Source organism: Oncorhynchus kisutch, linkage group LG4 (assembly GCF_002021735.2).
Source record: "Oncorhynchus kisutch isolate 150728-3 linkage group LG4, Okis_V2, whole genome shotgun sequence".
In the NCBI taxonomy this organism is placed as follows: Eukaryota; Metazoa; Chordata; class Actinopteri; order Salmoniformes; family Salmonidae; genus Oncorhynchus; species Oncorhynchus kisutch.
In genome coordinates this window covers 42,039,173-42,059,513 of record NC_034177.2, presented here as the reverse complement: position 1 = coordinate 42,059,513, position 20,341 = coordinate 42,039,173, and the positions used below count along the sequence as shown (strand labels likewise).

The following is a 20,341-nucleotide window of genomic DNA, read 5'->3' as shown; positions in this document are numbered from 1 at the left end:
ATGATCTGATAGAGGTTTAGGTAGGCCTACAGTACAATGGTAGACAGATGGGCTCCTGGGGCTACACACACTCACACACTGACTCCGAGTTAAGTAAAAACAGTAGCCAGTTTAGTAACCTTTTCATTAACGTTCAACCACACAGTGAAACAAGGTCTTGTGTGACGGTTCCATATGAAGTCAAGTAAACAGAAAACGCTGTTCTGCCGTCATACATTAGTTGCCATTTACAGAGCTATGATAATTACACTAAATGGGGGAAAACCAGCTTCTATGAAAAATCCTGCTGTCAAATAAATGACATGACTATACTGCAGTTCTGTATTATGTATTATGTAGATTGCATGTTAATAATAATTCTATTTTATGGCGATAATGTTATGCCACATTAGCTGTGCTAAAACAGCATATTCATTGGCTAGGGTTGAATAGATTTCAAATTGCTGCTCTCACATATCTTAGGTTAAAAACAGTTTGCATAATGGACAAATCATCTGCACAGTCTAATGACTCATTGACACCAGTGATCCTACCTACAGATCCATGTCACACACTAGTAGTACCAGCTGTGCTCCCCATAGTGAAGGAGAGCACGTCGTCTCCAGTCTCTTGTCATCGTCACAAGGACATTCCACATACTGGGCCTCAGGTTGCCCTAGTTGTATCTGCAGGGTTTTGCTAGTTAAGCAAACCGCAGGGGGCCCAAAATAATGTCAACTGACTCCAACTGACTTGAGAGGGAGAGATTTTGCTGGGTGAGGAGCTAATAAAAGAGAGCTACTGAGGTAGAAAAGAGGAGTTGCACAGCCCACTGAGAGGATGACAGTCATTACGAAACATCAGAGAGGATCCACTCAGATCTCTGCAGGTGACATCATTCAGCTGTGACCGCCCCTCTTTTTGTTTTGTTTTATGACACCTCTCTTTCAGTGAAGATCTGTCCACTACAGACACAGAACATCTGTGAGATCTCACTGACTCCTGTAGACAAAGGACTCTTACTTATGACAGAGAGTCCCTCACACATTCCACACGTAACAAAGGAAACATGCATGATGTCATCCCTGCAATCTTCAAAGACATCTACCGGGTAGGACATTGCTCATAATAAACACATGTTGTCACTCGTGCAGCAAATATACATTCAGCGTGCTGGGTGTGTAGGAGAGAGTGGTGACAGTACTTACAGAGGAAAGGTGTGCAGCATAGGTGTCTGGGGTTTGTTCTCTTGCTCTCCCGCCCTCTGTCTATCCTCCCTCCTCTTCTCTTCCCTTCTCACCACAGTAAGATGCTGTCTGGACCAGTGCACATTGTCATGGCAACCCGAAAGAGGGATTCTCACGTGACCTAGTCACCGAGCTCAAGGATTGGCCAGACAGGGGAAAGGGGGCCCCTCCTCTCAGCGGTGAGATCACACGCCCACTGGCTCACAAAGGGAGGGCTCCCGGGCCGCCTGTAAAGAAACACACAATGGAAAGTCTTCAGAAGGGGTGGGGTAACTGGAGCTAATGCACCAAGGCAACAGGGAAGGACTTGACTGATCTGAGAGGTGTCTGTCTCGTATGTCTGCCTGCCTGTCTGTCCACTACTACTGGGCTAGGCTTTGTAATGGGGTGGGCACAAAATGTACTCCCAATGCTCCCAGCCTGAATGTGAGCTGTGATCACGGTCCAGGGTACACCCTGATTCACCCATATACATATATACAGAGAAACCAGATAGATGCACTGCTGTTGTTCAGTCAAATCTACCGTATGTGTAAATTATACTCCGTGAGCAAATGCGAACACTTGAACAATGCACATTAGATACCTGTGAATGGTAAACAATAGATCACATGCTCAGGCAGATGAACACATACACACCCTGACAATGTATTATATACTATCGACTTGACTGAGGCATTGAACAAAGACCAATGTCAGATGATATCCCCCATGACAGAACTCATTGTGTCTATACACTCAGTAGCACAGACCAAGGTTTCTGTTTGAAGTAAGGTCAAATAGTATTGATTGTCCTTTGCTGATAACTCATATCTAACAATAAGTGGTGCATAATGGTGAGTTTCCTGAATGAGCAGATTACTGCACACTTACTTTCATCAATAGAATACATTTGCCAGAGCCTCAGTTGAAAAGAGTGAAACAAGCAAGAAGCCCAATGGACCGACATAGGACAGGCTGCTGAACAGCATAAGTGCCATAATTACATAATGATAAGAACCTGCTTTAGATTTGCTGACGTTTTACAGGCAAGAAAATTGGAGTTGAGGCTTGTGGGGCTTGGACCAAGTGCAGCTAGCAATTGGAGTGCAGTTAGCTGGTGGCTGGGGAGCTGGGAAAGAACATTCATTCCACTGTTCATGGTGGAAACAAAAGAATTTGAAAAGCGGGTCGGGAGGATTTTTAGCTCCATTTTGGGAAAGAGGGTGTCATTCTATTTCACTGTCCCTCCAAAGGATGACATATGTGAGCTGTGATCATGGTCCAGGGTACACCCTGATTCACCCAGGCCACAGACACTGAGGCAAAGACAATGGTCTGTGATTGGTCCAGTTTGCCAAACCCGGGAGGAGATGTGAAAGTGTTTCTGGGACATACCGGCGAGGTCATTGTGTAGTCTTTGCCACGAACACACTCATTTTCAGAGCATCTCCATTCTTCGTGAAAGGCACATTCAACACAGAGTTGATCCTGTCCATTGAATACTGTAATGGACTTCAATGACATTCCTTTCTGAAGCTTAAGTTTGACAATCACAACAACAAATACAACCGTTTTCCCAAGAAATCAGGACCACTCCACACAGACATACACAAAATGACCATGCACTACTGCTCGAATAAGGTTCAGCTAAACTTCCCAGGGTTTTCGGTGAACAATTCATTAACTGTCTTGTTATCTCTGATCTGTGTTTGCCAGAGTGAACATACAGTCTCGTGATTGGCTGGCTCTGGCTGAGGTCTTGTTGGGACAGTGGCTGTCACAGCCAATCAGAGAGATTGCTCAAACGCAGCACTCCAGAGTTATGTATTTTCACTTCTAATGCAATACTGTAGCTGGGCAGACAGACTGGTGAAGTGTTAGGCTTACTAATAAAACGTGCTCTCCCTGTAACCAGAGCATCCATTTCTCCAAGGGAACAGCCGAGTAAAATGAAAGTGTAACTCAATATAACATTACATTATACAGTATACTCTATAATGTTACGTTTTTAAAAGATTATTCGTCACACAAAAGTTTTCCATTTAGATTGAGTGCCTTTGTGTTAGGTTATTTTATGGTTTGTTGCCATGTAAAGTGGTAATGTTAGAACTGTACGTGGCTTAGTGGAGTAAACTGTAGAGACGATCCTACATGAGACAATTACCTCAGCAGTCGAAGCCCTTAGCCCTTAGTAAAGAGTGGTCCATCCTGTTGGTCACACGCACGCACACACACACACACACACACACACACACACACACAAATCAGTCGCAGCCAAATGCATGAAAATCCATTCATTTTCCAGTTATGTTGACTTTTCCAAAGAGACAGAGAAGAGCTTTGATCATCAGCATAAAAGAAGGTGTAGAACAAAAGACAGTACAGATGGTTTCCTTCCTTCCTAAAGTCAGAGTATCGACTGTACTGTAACTGTTGTGGTTTAAAATGAACTGTACTGTAACTGTTGTGGTTTAAAATGAACTGTACTGTAACTGTTGTGGTTTAAAATGAACTGTACTGTAACTGTTGTGGTTTAAAATGAACTGTACTGTAACTGTTGTGGTTTAAAATGAACTGTACTGTAACTGTTGTAGTTTAAAATGAACTGTACTGTAACTGTTGTGGTTTAAAATGAACTGTACTGTAACTGTTGTGGTTTAAAATGAACTGTACTGTAACTGTTGTGGTTTAAAATGAACTCAATATCAAGTCCATGAATAAAGTGGAACACAATGACTCGATATCAAAAGCCAATTTGATACATTTTAAGTATAGATTGAATGTGTACTGTGGTGGGTTACTACAGTCCATTAATGTTAGTGTTCTCCAACTTTATTGGTCTCGGTGTCTATATTTGAAGCATATCATGTTATGAGTATCAGGCATTTGGTAGTAGCTTACTATCTTGTTTCTGGAACAGAAAGCCTAGTATCCTTTTTATGTACTGTATGTGGATAAACCCAGCCTCGGTATGCCCAGCGTATGCCAGGCCTGCCTCCTCAGCCCTATTGCTTTACATATTGGAAGTGAGTAGGGGATTGACGGGCTCTTTAACATGTGTGAGTGGGTGCTGGTGGGCTCACATTCCATTCAGGCTCTCAAGAAAAAAAGGTCAGTGTGTGTAGATCTACAGTTACCACACTGCCTTTAGCCCTGAGTGGAACACACAATCACACACACACACACGGTTGACGCCCTCACACAGTATGAGCCCATGCAGCCTTGCCTCAGGGCACAACCAGGCTATCATCTCCACTATGTACAGTTGAAGTCAGAAGGTTACATACACTTAGGTTGGAGTCATTAAAACTCGTTTTTTTCAACCACTCCACAAATGTCTTGTTAACAAACTATAGTTTTGGCAAGTTGGTTAAGACATCTACTGTGTGCATGACACAGGTAATTTTTCCAACAACTGTTTACAGACAGATTATTTCACTTATAATTCACTGCATCACAATTCCAGTGGATCAGAAGTTTACATACACTAAGTTGACCGTGCATTTAAAACTTGGAAAATTGGCTTTAGATGCCTCTGATAAGCTATTTGACATAATTTGAGTCAATTGGAGGTGTACCTGTGGATGTATTTCAAGGCCTACCTTCAAACTCAGTGCCTCTTTGCTTGACATCATGGGAAAATCAAAAGAAATTAGCCATGACCTCAGAAAATTAATTGTAGACCTCCACAAGTCTGCTTCATCCTTGGGAGCAATTTCCAAACGCCTGAAGGTACCACATTCATCTGTACAAACAATAGTATGCAAGTATAAACAACATGGGACCACGCAGCCGTCATAACGCTCAGGAAGGAGAAGCGTTCTGTCTCCTAGAGATTAATGTACTTTTGTGCGAAAAGTGCAAATCAATCCCAGAACAACACCAAAGGACCTTGGGAAGATGCTGGAGGAAACAGATACAAAAGTATCTATATCCACAGTAAAATTAGTCCTATATCGACATAACCTGAAAGAACACTCAGCAAGGAAGAAGCCACTGCTCCAAAACCGCCATAAAAAAAGCCAGACTACGGTTTGCAACTGCACATGGGGACAAAGATCATACTTTTTGGAGAAATGTCCTCTGGTCTGATGAAACAAAAATATAACTGTTTGGCCATAATGACCATCGTTATGTTTGGAGGAAAAAGGGGGAGGCTTGCAAGCCGAAGAACACCGTGAAGCACGGAGGTGGCAGCATCATGTTGTGGGGGTGCATTGCTGCAGGAGGGTCTGGTGCACTTCACAAAATAGATGGCATCATGAGGATGGGAAATTATGTGGATATATTGAAGCAACATCTCAAGACATCAGTCAGGAAGTTAAAGCTTAGTCGCAAATGCGTCTTCCAAATGGACAACGACCCCAAGCATACTTCCAAAGTTGTGGCAAAATGGCTAAAGGACAACAAAGTCAGGGTATTGGAGTGGCCATCTCAAAGCCCTGACCTCATCCTATAGAAATGGTGTTGGCAGAACTGAAAAAGCGTGTGCGAGCAAGGAGGCCTACAAATCTGACTCAGTTACACCAGCTCTGTCAGGAGGAATGGGCCAAAATTCACCCAACTTATTGTAGGAAGCTTGTGGAAGGCTACCTTAAACGTTTGACCCAAGTTAAACAATTTAAAGGTAATGCTACCAAATACTAATTGAGTGTATGTAAACTTCTGACCCACTGGGAATGTGATGAAAGAAATAGAATCTGAAATAAATCATTCTCTCTACTATTATTCTGACATTTCACATTCTTAAAATAAAGTAGTGATCCTAACTGACCTAAAACAGGGACTTTTTACTCGGATTAAATGTCAGGAATTGTGAGTTTAAATGTAGGAATTGTGAGTTTAAATGTAGGAATTGTGAGTTTAAATGTATTTGGCTAAGGTGTTTGTAAACTTCCGACTTCAACTGTATTTACAGAGAGGCCTGGCTAATAGATGCAAAAGCTAGTTTTATGACAGATCTGAAATGCTGTGGTGTGATGATGTGTTGTGACACCCTGTGTTGCCCCCAACAACGGGCCTACAGAGTGTTGTATGCTGTAGGAGATTTGCAGGCCACATAGGGACTATCGAGAGCCACACCCTGGATGTCTGAGCCTCTTACTGGCTGTGCTCCCCACCTGTCATGGCTGATTTACACGGCAGGGCCCCTCCCATCTGGGTGACCAGACTGGAGGCTCATAAAGGGTGGGTGTGCTGATGAGAGCAGGGACACTAATGGGCATGCTCATCAATGGGCCAGTCATTAGGAGCTCAGACACGGGCCACTGAGCATGGAGAGCACACTGCACAGGGCTGCTGGGAACGCAGAGAGAGGGGAGAGCAAGAGTGCTGCTGAGTCCCCATGTGTTACTTATTTGGGGACACACACAGTTTATTGTGAGCCCCGTTTTATCGGATAAACAAGCCTTCCTTTACACACTGAAAAACCAATAAATAACAGAGCAGAGTAAGATTAAATTGCCATTGCCTAACAGTCTGAATCAGAGACAAGGATTTGGGGTCATTCTGTCCGTGACCTCTTAATACTCATTAGTCTAAGAGGGAGCCATAGAACGAGATAAAGGGATGAGTACATGATGCAAGGTGACCCTCCCCTCCTGCAATGTATTGTCGGCTGACCGGTTTGATGTGACTGTGTTGGTTCTTCCGTAGGGCCCATAGACATATAATCACTACTGGGAGCATATGGGCGGGAAATGTCGTTAAAGCTTAACAAACACTCAAATGACACGAGGAGCTCTTCTTACAGACTTGTGTTTGAGTTCTGCTGATAAGAATGATAGAATTCCTGGTAGACAACAAGCAAACCTTGGAGGATCATCTATTCAAACTAAAACCAACTGCACCAGTTCTTATGTCATTTAAGTCATTCATCAGATATGTGTACACCGGGAGTTCAGAATTATGACATAATAGGTGCACTTTAGTTTTGTCTCAACATGAATCCGGCCTCAGAGTTTCATCCTTAAACAACATAAACACTTAAACACACACAAAACATACACACACCAATTGTACATTATGTGCAGATGTAGGATCTTAATTTGATCACTCTTGTGATGCTGCTATCCAGACTAAACCTGAGACAACACCCCATAGTCAACTCCAGTCTGTCTGAGGGGCCAAGACCCAGCAGGCTATCCTCCAGAGAGAGATAGAGAGAAAGAGACAGATTCAGTCCAAGTCAGTCAGTGGCTTTCTGTGGTCAGTGTCAGAGCTATATTTATTTAAGTAGACCTCAGACAAGGGCTGTGACAGGGCAGGGCTGACACAGCAGTAGTGGTCTGGCAGCGGCCTCACTGACTGGACGCAGTCCTCACACGGCCTGTTCTTTATTGGGTCTCTGGGTTCAATATCGATAGGCCCTAGCCAAGACATGGAGAAGTCAGAGAGGTCAAAGGTCGTGGTCAGTGGTCCAGACATGGGTGACCCAAGGAAACCTCTCCATTTTGGACTTACAGTACATAACTTAATATAGGTACTGTACAAAATAACAGAGGGTGTCGAGGATGGTAACTGATGCCTTCTACAGTTATACCTCCAGATACAGTACTATTCAACACGTGGAGGGGGCAAAGCTTCATTAGGCACCAAACAAAAGGAAACAGACAGAGAGGGATTTTCTGAACTTGTCCAATAAGAAACAATTGTTTTCGCATTGCATTACAAAATGTTGTGCTACGATGTACCCTAATGAATACGACCCTCTTGTTCCCACCAGCCCTGTGGTCAAGCACAGAGAGAGACTCAGAGCACATGCTGTTCCCAGCATACAGGGTATTGATCAAGACGCATTAGTCTTTAACTCAACCAGCAGCAGAAACAAAGACAGGCAGCGAGACACTAATTGAATTAGGAGCAGCTGTTCAGTTCCCATTGGTATTCCTCCTCCACTCATGTCACGTTGAGGACAGGGCAGTGGCAGAGCAAGGTTGGGACATGACAGGAGAGTGGCCTTAGTAGGATTTACAGAGGCTCTCGCCGTCTCGCTCTACAAACAAGCAGTAGATGGAATACTAATCACCATGGTTTGATCTGGAGTACAGGGGTCCATGTTCTTATTATCCAGTACAACTACAGTTATACAGTGTAGTTAAGAGGACCTTACTCAATATGAATCATTTTAAATAAATCGCTGGATACAATTGAAGCAGGCATTTATTTTGAGAAACTGTATATTCTGTCATGTGTGCGTTCTTGTGTGTAGAGGTGGTTTTGTGGGCATTTGTGTATGTGTGCAATGCATTGTTTATGTATACTGTACATACACTGTATGTATGTGTATACATGTGTATTTGTTTGTGTTCTAAGTGTATTACGCCAAAGCTTTATGTCTTTGTGCCTCTCTCAGCCGGCCAATCACAGGGTGACCGTCTGCTGTGGCTCAAAGCTCTACCCCACGCCTGGCAAACACGGCTTTAACACAAGATCAGTCACCATGGCAACCAGATCTTCCCGCCGTGGCCTGCGTGAGGATTCAGAGCCCTGTTGAAACACTGTCGGTGACGTCACTCCACTGGAAGGAAGAAAGAAAGAAAGAAAGAAAGAAAGAAAGAAAGAAAGAAAGAAAGAAAGAAAGAAGAAAGAAAGAAAGAAAGAAAGAAAGAAAGAAAGAAAGAAAGAAAGAAAGAAAGAAGTACAGACAGACAGACACAGACAGACAGACAGACAGACAGACAGACAGACAGACAGACAGACAGACAGACAGACAGACAGACAGACAGACAGACGACACAGACAGACAGACAGACAGACAGACAGACAGACAGACAGACAGACAGACAGACAGACAGACAGACAGACAGACAGACAGACAGACAGACAGACAGACGACAGACAGACAGACAGACAGACAGACAGACAGACAGACAGACAGACAGACAGACAGACAGACAGACAGACAGACAGACAGACAGACAGACAGACAGACAGACAGACAGACAGACAGACAGACAGACAGACAGACAGACAGACAGACAGACAGACAGACAGACAGACAGACAGACAGACAGACAGACAGACAGACAGACAGACAGACAGACAGACAGACAGACAGACAGACAGACAGACAGACAGACAGACAGACAGACAGACAGACAGACAAGACAGACAGACAGGACAGACAGACAGACAGACAGACAGACAGACAGACAGACAGACAGACAGACAGACAGACAGACAGACAGACAGACAGACAGACAGACAGACAGACAGACAGACAGACAGACAGACAGACAGACAGACAGACAGACAGACAGACAGACAGACAGACAGACAGACAGACAGACAGACAGACAGACAGACAGACAGACAGACAGACAGACAGACAGACAGACAGACAGACAGACAGACAGACAGACAGACAGACAGACAGACAGACAGACAGACAGACAGACAGACAGACAGACAGACAGACAGACAGACAGACAGACAGACAGAACAGACAGACAGACAGACAGACAGACAGACAGACAGACAGACAGACAGACAGACAGACAGACAGACAGACAGACAGACAGACAGACAGACAGACAGACAGACAGACAGACAGACAGACAGACAGACAGACAGACAGACAGACAGACAGACAGACAGACAGACAGACAGACAGACAGACAGACAGACAGACAGACAGACAGACAGACAGACAGACAGACAGACAGACAGACAGACAGACAGACAGACAGACAGACAGACAGACAGACAGACAGACAGACAGACAGACAGACAGACAGACAGACAGACAGACAGACAGACAGACAGACAGACAGACAGACAGACAGACAGACAGACAGACAGACAGACAGACAGACAGACAGACAGACAGACAGACAGACAGACAGACAGACAGACAGACAGACAGACAGACAGACAGACAAAAGCACACACAAACTGTTCCTGCCTCCTTCAACTGCTTTTCCAAGTATCGCTCACATTGTCCAGACACATCTATGTGTTCATTTGCAGATGGCGGGGGTACAGCGACAGAGACAGACAGAGGTAGGATAATAGGCATATTCCCTGTCCAATCCAACCTTTGAAGTTATGCTGAGTCATACCATTCTTCTAAGAGGATGCATGCATCTCTAAATGAATTAAAGATGAACCACCAGGAAATACAGTATGTCAGTGGTAATATCAACTCAAGATGATACTTTGATGAGGACGAAGGTTACTTGGAATTCCACACAGAGCCAAACTGAGTACATATCCATAAAGCATTTTGAGTAGGAGTGCTGATCTGGGATCGGTTTAGCCTTTTAGATCATAAAAATAAGAGTAGATGGATAGAGGAGAACCTGATCCTAGATCAGCGCTCCTATTCTGAGACACTTGATCCACGATGTCATAGGTTACATTACATGTGTTGAGTTGATGGTTCACTTCACTTCCATATAGGCGATGGATACGCCATCTGCAGCTAGAACCTTCACCACGCCTTAGTGAACATCGCTGTCTGATCTGCCAGAAGGAGAACGTGCCTCCCGAATCATTCTAAATGAACAGTGATCCACTTTACAAGTTCCTTAAATGATAATGGACTTAGTCCTGCTGGAGATGTCATGAGGTTGATGACATAACGGAAACACTTTGAACGTACACCTAATGCCATGCAGATTTGAGCCTGTTGCTACAGCAGGAAATCCTGCCTTAACTGGAAATGTGAATTATTATGTGGATTATAATTAATGGACTTTTGTGTTGGGGGGTTGATACATTGTTTGTTAGGGCAAATCATGTCTGAAATTCCAAAGTGGAAATGACAAGCTTTAGAAGCCTCAAATACACTACACGTTTGCATTTGCTGCTGTGCAGGAAAATTCTCAACAACAAAAGAGTGATCACATTAAGATCCTACATCTGTAACTAATGTACAATCGGTGTGTGTATGTTGTGTGTGTGTTTATGTTCATGGATAAAACTCATCGATTCATCTGTGATGCATGTTTTAGTGGACTCTCAGGCGATATCAGTGATGCGGTGTAGCCTGCCAACGCAACCTTGCATGTGATGACGCAATGGAGAGTAGTCTGCTCTCACACAAACTACCCACCCTCCCCAGTGGGGCTTTTTACTCTGCGTCCTTGACCAGAATTTTAATTGCATTCTTGACCACTGCCAACTTGTCCCCTCTCTCCTCCATCTTCTATATCTCTCTCTCTTTTTCTCCACCACCCTCTCTCTCCCTATTCCTCTCTCACTCTCTATTGCCTGGAGAGTGACTGGAAGAGAGAGGGTGGTGGTCTTATGTAAGCATCGTCAGCCATTCTCTGCCAGCCTGTGCTAACATAAGTAGCAGGTAACACTGAGGCAAAGCCCTGGACAGAACCTTTCACTAAAACTCTACAAAGACAATTCAGACCTCTGTGGTTACAGGTTACACAATGACTTTAATGCACATCACAGAAAGTAGCCTGGACCAATTCCAAATCAAGACATTGGCCTGGAGGTCAGGGAGAGCACTTTGATGTAGTGTCCTTTGTAATAAGACACATTAAAATAGGAATACCTTTCTATGTATAATCAAAGTTGTATAATCAGTTGTTAAAATGTGACATTTGCTTGAACTTGACTGTCGTCTCAGCAGACATCTTTTATCATGGATATTCACACATTATATTTAATTTTATATTAGACTCAGACTAAACACAAGTCTGTTTACTTTGTCACTACGAAACAGACTGAGGTCATGGTTTCAGTGAGCAGTGTTTGACACGGACCCATGGCAGCCATGACTCTCAAATTCAACAACCTGGATCCAAGTTCAGCCCAAGGACAGTAATCAAAGACCTCTCAAACACACACACACACACACACACACACACACACACACACACACACACACACACACACACACACACACACACACACACACACACACACACACACACACACACACACACACACACACACACACCACTGCTGAAACCCAAGCTATGTCATAAAGGTTTCACCCTGTTTCTCACAGTGAATCATAACCAAGTGGTCTACAGATGAAAGTACAGCCTTCCTTAACTGTACGTACTTCCACAAACAAGCAGTGTACCACAGAGACAGACAGTCAGACAACCATGCCTGGACTGGTATCTGCCCCTCGTTCCCAGGGCAAGGGGCTTCTCTCACCGCTCTGCCTGGACGGACTGTCTACTGGAGCTCCCTGACCAGGCTCCAGGCCTCTGTTTGACGGCTGAGCACCTGTCAATGTGTCTGGGATGCCACAAGACATGTCTGTCTGGAGGGTCACTGGGACTCTGGTCAAAAGTATATTCTAGGGAATAGGGTGCCATTTCAGACACACCCTGGGACAGTACTGTACGTTCTGGGTTAGGGGAGAGTGGGGAATCTTGAGCCATTTTTTACATTCAGCATCACTACGTCAAGGGAAATATAGTATTTTTTCTAACAATGACATAGACATATTTCAGGATGTTGTGAATCCCAGGAAATAATGTAAACATAGCTTTGTCCCCCAAAAAGTATCTCTTGGCACAACTTACTCAGGGTATGCTCCAATCCAAAGTTAAATCTAGAATTGGCTTCCTATTTCGCAACAAAGCATCCTTCACTCATGCTGCCAAACATACCCTTGTAAAACTGACCATCCTACCAATCCTCGACTTTGGCGATGTCATTTACAAAATAGCCTCCAATACCCTACTCAACAAATTGGATGCAGTCTATCACAGTGCAATCCGTTTTATCACCAAAGCCCCATATACTACCCACCATTGTGACCTGTACGCTCTCGTTGGCTGGCCCTCGCTTCATACTCGTCGCCAAACCCACTGGCTCCATGTCATCTACAAGACCCTGCTAGGTAAAGTCCCCCCTTATCTCAGCTCGCTGGTCACCATAGCATCTCCCACCTGTAGCACACGCTCCAGCAGGTATATCTCTCTAGTCACCCCCAAAACCAATTCTTTCTTTGGCCGCCTCTCCTTCCAGTTCTCTGCTGCCAATGACTGGAACGAACTACAAAAATCTCTGAAACTGGAAACACTTATCTCCCTCACTAGCTTTAAGCACCAACTGTCCGAGCAGCTCACAGATTACTGCACCTGTACATAGCCCACCTATAATTTAGCCCAAACAACTACCTCTTTCCCAACTGTATTTAATTTTAATTTATTTATTTATTTTGCTCCTTTGCACCCCATTATTTTTATTTCTACTTTGCACATTCTTCCATTGCAAAACTACCATTCCAGTATTTTACTTGCTATATTGTATTTACTTTGCCACCATGGCCTTTTTTGCCTTTACCTCCCTTCTCAACTCATTTTCTCACATTGTATATAGACTTGTTTATACTGTATTATTGACTGTATGTTTGTTTTTACTCCATGTGTAACTCTGTGTCGTTTTATCTGTCGAACTGCTTTGCTTTATCTTGGCCAGGTCGCAATTGTAAATGAGAACTTGTTCTCAACTTGCCTACCTGGTTAAATAAAGGTAAAATAAAATAAAATAAAATAAAAAAGTTGAGCATAGGGACAGAGTAAGTTGAGCCGCCTTGGGGTAAGTGGGTGATGGCTTCCTGGGACAGTGGGTGATGGTGCTGCTAGGTCAAAGTTTAATTCATGGGATGGGTGTGTGGTATATTGTATATCTTAAATGCTTACATTGATAGACAGATCTCTCTGTTTAATATCACTTACCCTTCCATTTCTTGACTAGTTGTCTGGGAAAGCGATGTTTTTACGATGTGCAAATGGTCAAGTTCTCTCCATTGGAAGGCTACTGAGCACATGAACCTGGTCCGTGAGATTCTTGATATGTTTAGCAAGATCCGACTCCATGTCACCAGATAAGACCTTGTTGGTCTGCAACTCTATCATAGCCTCTCTTTCAAACAGGCACATGTTCGTTTTATTTTTGGTCAATGTACCTCCAGTGTCATTCAGTCTATTTGTTTGTCCCTTGCTGCTGCTCAACGGGCTTCTTTCTTTTCTCACTTCCTTGGCTGCTCTCTCAAGAATCTCAAGGTGGGCCAGACCCCTGCTTGTTTTATGTTTCTATACACGGGGCATGAAGATGTGTGCTCTATAACAATAAGAATGCATCTTGAGTTCATATGCATGACACATTGCAAAATAAAACAGACTAAATGTAATTATCATTTGTATGGGGTATGGTGGCCATTGGCTCAACTTACCCCATGGCCATTGACTCAACTTAACCCAAGGCCATTGACTCAACTTAACCCAAGGCCATTGACTCAACTTAACCCAAGGCCATTGACTCAACTTAACCCAAGGCCATTGACTCAACTTAACCCAAGGCAAACATTTTGACTATATTAGCCCATACAGCTACAAGGATGCACTATCATGCTAAGTTTAGGACCTCATACTGTAGCTTATAGAAACTCTAACTGGGATCTTAAAAACCAATCTACTAACTTGCTCACCCTTTTTGTGGTTTCTTCTTTTTCAGACTCCGTGGCATGAGGACCTCTTCCTTAATAGTTGGTCACGTGATTCACTGGTTTCCCTAGAAACACCGGGTGGCTCAACAAACCCTTTCGGCACAACTTACCCCATTCTCCACTACCGGAGGACAGAGCAGTCTCAATGCTTAGAAAGCATGCCGGTGTCCTATGACTGTGTGTGTAGAGTGGGAGGACAGCTGGGTAGGAAGGTAAACAGACAGAGTAATGATGAAGCCAATACAAATGTTGACAGGTTGACTTTAATGAGGTTAGAATAGACTGACTACAATAGATCTGTCACCGTGTCTCATAAACAGGTTTTAAGACATGATCTATGACTGCTGTTCTATACCCTGACAGATCCGTCGTTACCGGAACAGACCTACTCAATGATTGGTTGGTAGGTGATAAAGGAATTCATGTGGCAGGAATCTCTTTCATTTCATATCTGGAGTACTTCTCCTGTCCTATTCGGTGTCCTGTGTGAATCTAAGTGTGCGTTCTCTAATTCTCTCCTTCTCTCTTTCTTTCTCTCTCTCGGAGGACCTGAGCCCTAGGACCATGCCTCAGGACTACCTGACATGATGACTCCTTGCTGTCCCCAGTCCACCTAGCCATGCTGCTGCTCCAGTTTCAACTTCCGCCTGACTGTGCTGCTGCTCCAGTTTCAACTGTTCTGCCTTATTATTATTCGATTCATTTATGAACATTTGAACATCTTGGCCATGTTCTGTTATAATCTCCACCCGGCACAGACAGAAGAGGACTGGCCACCCCACATAGCCTGGTTCCTCTCTAGGTTTCTTCCTAGGTTGTGGCCTTTCTAGGGAGTTTTTCCTAGCCACCGTGCTTCTACACCTGCATTGCTTGCTGTTTGGGGTTTTAGGCTGGGTTTCTGTACAGCACTTTGAGATATCAGCTGATGTACGAAGGGCTATATAAATCAATTTGATTTGATTTGATTTGACAGTTTAGCATGACTTAGCCTGGCTCCAGGTCTGTTTGTGCCGTCTTGCAAATTTGGTGTGACAATGACCATAGGAGTTCGTGCACAACAGATCTGGGAGACAGGCTAACCATGAATACCTATGCATTATGAACTGGAGTGAGGACAGTGTTGAGTAACATGTGCCCGTGACTGAAGAAAACAGCTAGGATCAGGTATGAATTCCCACAGTCATCCCCTATCCATCCTCCACTACCACAATCCTGCTACTCACAATCTCTGCCCTCCCTCCAGTGCTGATGGATTACTGCAAACGCACACAACCAACGATGGGCTGCAGCTGTTCAAATATTGTGACGTGATCTCGGCACAAAGGGAGCTTTTCAATGGGACTAGGAGACAAAGGCTGAGAGGAGAGGCTGCTCATCTGAGAGGCCCAGCTAGCTGTCCCCACCTCTGGACTACTGTTCACCAATGGACTGCATTGTGTTGGAGAGGCACGCAGGCATGCACACATGTACACACACGTACACACACGCACACACACGCACACACATGTACACACTTGCACGCGCAGGCACACACACACCAACACGCATGCCCCTGGAACTGAACCCCTCCCTCTGCACCTCCGCCACACTGTACCACAACACGGGGGCCCCTCAGGGGTGTATGCTGCCTTGTCCCCTCCTGTACTCCCTGTTTATCCACGACTGCGTGGCCACACATGACTCCAACACCAACATCAAGTTTGCTAACAACACTACAGTGGTAGGCCTGATCTCCAACGGTGATTAGACAGTCTACAGGGAGGAGGTCGGAGACCTGGCAGAGTGGTGCCATAACAACAGCCTCTCCCTCAATGTCAGAAAGACCAAGGAGCTGATTGTGGACTACAGGAGAAAGAGGGGAAGGCAGGCCCCCATCCACATCAACAGGGCTGTAGTGGAGCGGTCGAGAGGTTCAAGTTCCTTGGCGTTCACATCACTAAGGACTTAAGATGGTACCGGAGCATCAGCTCTCAGACCAACAGGCTCTAAGACAGCTTCTACCCCCAAGCCATAAGACTGCTAAATAGCCAGACTGCTAAATAGTCAATTAATGGTACCTGAACTATCTGCACTGACTCTATATTGCACTGACCCTATGTACACTCACTAGACTATACTGTATATACAAACCATATACACACTTACTCTCACACACACACACACACACACACACACACACACACTTCCCCTGCCAATCAGACTCCCCACGGGCCAGCAAAACAAACAGCCGTGTCACAGGAATAGTGAAGAGGGATGATCCACATAATCCGGGTTGAATAAGCATTGCATTAAGAGGTGGTTTAGACCGAAAAACAAAACGGTATAAAGTAATTGGATTCCTTATTTACAATAAGGAATCCAATTACTTTCCTGACACCTCCTGTCCTTCAGCCCTCCACTGGATCATACAGCACAGGCATCAGGGCAGAGGGCCCAGCATTCTGCCATAATTAAGTTAAAGTGAGCAGCAAGCGTGAGAACTCTTGAGTTGTGAAGGACACCTAGAGGCTGTTAGTGCCAAGATGCCTCCCTGCCCTAATCACTGCATGGGTTTCTGACAGCTTTATGTAAGATTGTGATTTATGACGCGTTGGATCCACATAGAAACATAAATACTAGTACTGCATTATTTGTATTGTATTGCGTTGTTGCCCATTCGGACTCTATTTATACTGTATACCACTCTGTCTCTATTTAAAGAACTGAAGAAATAATAGTATGGTCTGTTTACGGTGGATGATGGATAAACAAAAACAAGGAGAGTGTGGTCAATTAAATCTACGTTTGGCAGCACAACAGTGCAACTCATCAACGGCAGGAGTACCGTATCTTGTATTGGAACGCACTAGTGCTGTGTAAACATCGAACAACGATTGAACTCCTTACGTGTCCCCACAGTTATGCAAGCCGAGAAGCTTCACTGTGAACATCATGACAGCCAAATGGATCTAATTGTACAATGAAACATGGATTGGTACACACACACACACACAATTACAGTAGAACATAAATGTCATTGCCCAAATATTCCAATAATCCCAAATTAGGGTATGACTGAACTCTGAAGAGGCCTTGGGTGTCATCTTCACTTTCCATCTCGGCTCGCTGACGTTCCAGAGATGCTACTTTGATGTGAGGGGCCTCTACCACTTGTAATTGTTCCAATGGACCAGGATATACACATACAGCCATGGCTCAGTGAAGTTCTAACTAACAAACCTGTTTCTAATAAGGTTCTGGAGAAATCGTGTTACGCTGCAGAGGAAGAGGTGAGTTGTCTTCATGTTGGATGGATAATTAGATGTTATAGCAACTAGCTCCTCACTGTCCCGTGCCATAACATACATGTAACATGTAAGGTTCATTTAAATCTCAGAAGCCAAAACCAAATCTACCAACAACAAAAAAAAATCCTGCTGCTCCATTCATGGGAGAGACTAATGTTCACAGAGCTGAGCGCCCCTGTACATCTTTTCCATCACAATGATCTCTGTCCATACAGTGGAACCTAACTGGTTAATTGAAAAGATGATTGACAACCAATCAGTAAACTGCTTTCCTAGAGGAGCTGCTCAGGATTGGCCACAATATTGTAAACGGACCAAAATCAAGCAGAAACTGGCACAGGAAGCTGACACAAATGACAGTACTACTAGATGCCCGCTGATGGAAAGTCAACTAGTTACAGCCCAGAAAAAGACAAGTATTTTTTGCTTTTCTTAAAGATTTCTCTGGTATTACTTAGCCAATGCAGTGAGACATTCAAGCCTACCAGCTATTTCCAATGAATGCTATTCATTTGGATCTTTGATTCGATTCTGTTTTCCATATTGGGTCATGAGAGGCTGCATATTGAGTCTTTAAATGTGTGTGTGTGTGTATAGTAGGACTTTGCTGACAAGTTGCTGAAATACCATCCCCTCCTGTCACCCCTGAACAGCCTGAGTTATCAGTGCAAACTTGTTGTGCTGTTATTTGGTATTCTCGGCCATGTACATACAGATGTAGGATCTTAATTTGAGCCAGTTTTCTACAGCAGGAAAATAATCCTGCATCAACTGGAAATTTGATTATTATTATGTGGATTATAACTTTAGAAGCCTTTTCAAAATCAAAATAAACTACAAGTTTGCATTTCACAGCAACAAAAGAGTGATCAAATGAAGATCCTACATCTGTAGTACGTGGACTTCAGATTGCAGGCTTGCATTGTAAAAAGACAAAGCAGCTAGCAAGGTCCTGCTCTGTGTCAGCTGTCATGGGCAACCTTGCTGTGTGGAGAAGAAGGTGCCTGCTGTGTGGAGATGAAGGTGCCTTCTGTATCCATAAGTGTCCAGATATTCATGACGAAATGTTTGAATCCTTCTCAACTGTAATGAGATTTGTGGATTCAAATAAAATATTTTAAATGTGTGTGTGTGTGTATCCGTGTGTGAGTATTGTGTGAAGCCTGCAGTGTTCTTCCTCAGGGTCTGACTTCAGAATTGAGGTTCATGAGCCCAGAAGATCTCTCCCTCACTCTGTGTGAATGAATCATGTTTGGCTCGTGCTCTGATCATGACATAAGGGAACAGGGTCCTCTGACAAAGCCACTCCCAAACTCTACCCTACCAGGCTCCAAGGGGAGCCCCACAAAGGACCTATGCACCAGGTCACCCTAGAAAAGTACTTACTTGATCATCTCAATGGGACTGCATGGGCAAATAAAGGCTCAATAAATGTATGGTAATGTTTGATGTATGCTAATATTTCAATATTTCCCACTCTGCCTAGTCTGAGTGACTTCACCTCTTTATCTCTGCTGTGTTTTACCTGCCTGAGTGCTCAGCTGGAATCCCCCTGTCCCAGTCTACTCTATCCTAATCCCCTAATAAAACCACAGTTCTGGGAGTCCTCTCTCTCTCTGGCAGCATCCCGAATCGCCCTGTCCCAGTCTACTCTATCCTAATCCCCTAATAAAGCCATAGTTCTGGGAGTCCTCTCTCTCTCTGGCAGCATCCCGAATCCCCCTGTCCCAGTCTACTCTATCCTAATCCCCTAATAAAGCCATAGTTCTGGGAGTCCTCTCTCTCTCTGGCAGCATCCCGAATCGCCCTGTCCCAGTCTACTCTATCCTAATCCCCTAATAAAACCACAGTTCTGGGAGTCCTCTCTCTCTCTGGCAGCATCCCGAATCGCCCTGTCCCAGTCTACTCTATCCTAATCCCCTAATAAAACCACAGTGCTGGGAGTCCTCTCTCTCTCTGGCAGCATCCCGAAACGCCCTGTCCCAGTCTACTCTATCCTAATCCCCTAATAAAACCACAGTGCTGGGAGTCCTCTCTCTCTCTGGCAGCATCCCGAAACGCCCTGTCCCAGTCTACTCTATCCTAATCCCCTAATAAAGCCATAGTTCTGGGAGTCCTCTCTCTCTCTGGCAGCATCCCGAATCGCCCTGTCCCAGTCTACTCTATCCTAATCCCCTAATAAAACCACAGTTCTGGGAGTCCTCTCTCTCTCTGGCAGCATCCCGAATCGCCCTGTCCCAGTCTACTCTATCCTAATCCCCTAATAAAACCACAGTTCTGGGAGTCCTCTCTCTCTCTCTGGCAGCATCCCGAATCGCCCTGTCCCAGTCTACTCTATCCTAATCCCCTAATAAAACCACAGTTCTGGGAGTCCTCTCTCTCTCTGGCAGCATCCCGAATCGCCCTGTCCCAGT

At 44.4% G+C, this 20,341-nt stretch overlaps 1 protein-coding gene across 1 annotated transcript in view; it reads right to left on the bottom strand.

Annotated features, from left to right (window-relative positions):
• Positions 1-20,341, bottom strand: part of LOC109889545 (protein-methionine sulfoxide oxidase mical3a) — a 128,547-nt gene that overhangs the window by 89,864 nt on the left and 18,342 nt on the right. The window contains exon 2 of the mRNA XM_031822965.1: positions 1,188-1,453. The gene's annotated coding sequence lies outside the window, so the exon portion shown is untranslated. The remainder of the gene's footprint in view (positions 1-1,187; positions 1,454-20,341) is intronic.